The sequence below is a fragment of the Ambystoma mexicanum genome, chromosome 5q (assembly GCF_040938575.1).
Source record: "Ambystoma mexicanum isolate Mex_15411 chromosome 5q, UKY_AmexF1_1, whole genome shotgun sequence".
NCBI lineage: Eukaryota > Metazoa > Chordata > Amphibia > Caudata > Ambystomatidae > Ambystoma > Ambystoma mexicanum.
The window spans coordinates 379,642,731-379,646,392 of record NC_090933.1 but is presented as its reverse complement, the minus strand read 5'-3'; the positions used below and the strand labels follow the sequence as shown (position 1 = coordinate 379,646,392).

Sequence of the window (3,662 nt, the reverse complement as noted above, 5' to 3'; positions counted from 1 at the left end):
CACAGGAACAGAAGTCTTCAGCTGCATCTTTTTCTTCTTTACTAAGGTACTGTAAACTAGTCTAAGAGAACTTACCTCTTGCTGTCAAAGTGTTTGTAACTTCTGCAACTCACAAGTCTAATCAGCTTGTGGCCCTACATTTGATTCTTCTTTTTCTCAAGACTCCTAAGAACTTGTGCAAATACTTTTCCATTTACCTACCTGCAGTGTTGCATACTATACAAAGACTTTGGCCAATTAACTTTGGCTTAGCCTCTTGAATTGAATGACTCTTCTCTTGCTATCTGAAAGTATTTGCCCTGCTTATGAATATTTGTAAATTATTGTGTTATAATAATCTTTGTCTTTTACTTACCTTTAAAGAGTATTCTGTATGCCAACAGTAAGGTATTAATGTCCCAAGCAGCCTTGTCATTGAAGTCACCTGTGGGTGTAGGTTGTGTCTGTGGGCAATCCCAAAAAGGCCTTCATTGATCCAGAAACTCAGAGTATACAGTATTTAAGTGTATCTGTGTGCTGCTAGTATATTGCTCCCTTCTAAAGAAGGCCTTATAACTGACTGATAAATAAATGATTCATTGTTTATGCAAGAAACTTTGAGTGCAAGAGTTTATTTGAATACATATAACTGTGAATCATTGTGTAACTCCACTGCTGCTCACATTTCACCTCTTCAGATAAGCCTGGCTGCTCAACACGCTACCAAAACTGTGTAGTACAAGCTTATACCAAAGGTTGGGTTGCCTATACCTGTAGTCATAGTTGCTTGTAGTGTTCCCACAGGGTACTGCATTCACACTTTGCCTAACACACTGCCATGCTCATTCTGCAACTGACGTGTGCTTACAGTCTTTCACTGCCATGCCCATTTCGCAACTAGTGTGTGCTTAAGGTCTTTCACTGCCATGCCCATTCTGCACCTGGCATGTGCTTAATGTCTTTCACTGATGCCCATTCTGCAACCGGTGTGTGCTTAATGTCTTTCACTGCCATGCCCATTCTGCAACTGTCATGTGCTCAATGTCTTTCACTGCCATGCCCATTGGTGTGTGCTTAATGTCTTTCACTGCCATGCCCATTCTGCAACTGGTGTGTGCTTAATGTCTTTCACTGCCATGCCCATTGGCATGTGCTTAATGTCTTTCACTGTCATGCCCATTCTGCAACTGGCGTGTGCTTAAGGTCTTTCACTGCCATGCGCATTCTGCAACTATCTTGTGCTTATGGTCTATCTAGAAAATAGTTCAACTTGCTTTTCTAGAGCTTTTGTAAAGGGGAGGGAAGAAATGCAAGGGCTTGAAAGCAATGTTCCTTTTGTGTTTCTGTTGCAGAGGAATGAATGATATGAACAGTGCTTTAAGAGGGTTAAGAAATCGAGGGGGCTCATTTAGGGGCGTGGCATGCACTATGGGCGCGGCCTAAGACCTGATGGTCGTGGCCTAAAGACGAGCATGTAACAATGGTCTGGCCTGTATAACTAAGTGCATATCGCAACAAAGTTTTCTTCGTACAAGCTAAAAATATCAATCGGCCTGTGCGCCCGACACACAATGCAACAAACAGTGGATAAACAAATAAACCTGGTCGGCTATGCAGGTGGGGCCTTGTGAACCAAGAACTGTTCGCATTCGCTCACCTGCGTACAGGACCCGGTTACTTTATTTATTTATTTAGGCATTGCTTGACGGATGTATCCGGAAAACATTGCATCAATAAATAAATATACCTTTGAGAATAAAGTTTAACTTACGGGAACCAAGGACTGGACAACAGTACCTCATCCAAAAATGTGGTAAAATACTGGCGGATAGCGCTAAGGTACCTTTCGGAATAGAGGACAGATTGGCAACCGAAGATATGTCAGTCTTAATTGACGCATAAGTACAATGTTCAAGGCAGAGCTACAATAGTAAGGCCTAATTTTAAGTTGGCACATGTGGTCTGAAAGCAGCATCTACATTGATAGAGAAGGCCACCGCCAGAATGGCACTCTGCAACACAAAGCGCCCAGTGCACATTCCGCGGCAGTCCTCACTTGAATGATTATCGTGTAGGAGTGTCATGGCAACCAGCAATGTTACTCGTCCACCTGAAAATGGAGTTTGCCCTCTGTTGCGATAGAATAAATCTGGCATTAGAAAATGATTTCAAAGTAGATGTAAATGCAGTCTTATTGAACTGTATACGAGAAGGTGTCCCTCTTCCAGTTAAGAAGTGCTGGCCGCTGGGAAGGAACTTGTTTAACGTCATTGGAAAACGGTACGTGTCTCTAGATAGAAAAATAGCTGATGTAAATGGGCCCCTCAGATCCCGGAAAAGAGATCCCACAGCCCAGGCTCACAGGGCTGCCTTTCTGAACTTTTATATGATGCACGGTGCATCTACACTCGGTGCATCTACAATGAGCGGGAACAACGCACGGCCCAGTTTATTTATTTATATATGCATTGTCAGGTATCTGACAAACATTGCATGAATAAATAAATAAACTGGTTAATGCGCTGAGCAGGAACACTTCTTGGGTCAAAAGGCCTCACCTGCATGCACAACAGAGTTTATTGTTTTATTTTTGCAATGTTTGTTGGATCCACAGTGTATATGTCAAATGATGCATAAATAAACCAGGTTGCGCGCTGAGGGTTGCCTGGGACTGTAACTTCCTCTCGTGAGATTTGTAAGCCTTGGGAGGGGTCACAAGAGGAAGTTACAGTTTGTTTGGGCACGCTGTGTGGCTGACATGTTTCCTGCAGCTGTGACTGATAGAATTGCCAGCCACAGCAAGAGGAAGTTGCAGTTTGCATGAGCTGTGGCTGCCACTTCTATCAGTTACAGCTGCCTATCTTCATGATGGCGGTGGGCAAAATTCCTGTTGCGGCCGTGGTGGGATAATGTCTTGCAGTGGCGTGGTGGGACCGGGGGACGCTGCCAGAGCCCCGGCTCAGCCACACTTTTTGGAGGCTGGCGGGGCTCGCCTCTGGCTGGCCGTGGCCCCCTTAAAGCACTGGATACGAGCCTAATGAAGACCCTCCTGTTCTTTTTTTTAAGTGAATAGATTTTATATACATTTAGTAGGCCATCTATGCATCAGCAATAACACCTTCCACTTCTACATCAGACTCAATACTGATTTATGTGATCTGCTTCACAATCTCAGAAGGACTATGAAGGTCAATCAGGCACTTGTGAATTTGCATCGGGAAGTGATCCCATATCTGGGGACCTTCACCACAGGGTGTTTTTCTGGTAGTGATTCACAGAGTCTTAGTGGGCATTCAAAAGGGTCCCTTAACTTTCCGGTTCTTCTCCTTGGCACCTCTAATCAGGTCAGCACACACTTTCTCGAGTGACTTTACATTTGGACTTGTCAGTGTGATTCTGATACGGTGGATTGCTACTTCCTGTTCCACAGGTGCTTTGCCGGCGTCTTTAAATGCCATGGCTAGATTTGTTTCTTGGCCGACTTATCCGTCCCTGAAAAGAGACAAACAGTGGTGAGCCAGGAGCAGATGTTAACGCTCACTGTGTGGATCGAAAAGCTGCCCTGTTTTTCTTTTTTTTATAAAAAAGTGTTCCCTCTACCCACCCCCTTTTCTGCCTGCCCTTTTTTCTGCTCCCTACACTCCCCCATACTCACGTCACCCCACAACACCCAATTCAAACCC

General features: G+C 44.3%; 1 pseudogene; it reads right to left on the bottom strand.

Annotated features, from left to right (window-relative positions):
• Positions 1-3,077: 3,077 nt before the first annotated feature.
• On the bottom strand, positions 3,078-3,446 carry LOC138498581 (small ribosomal subunit protein uS10-like; annotated as a pseudogene).
• Positions 3,447-3,662: the final 216 nt, after the last annotated feature.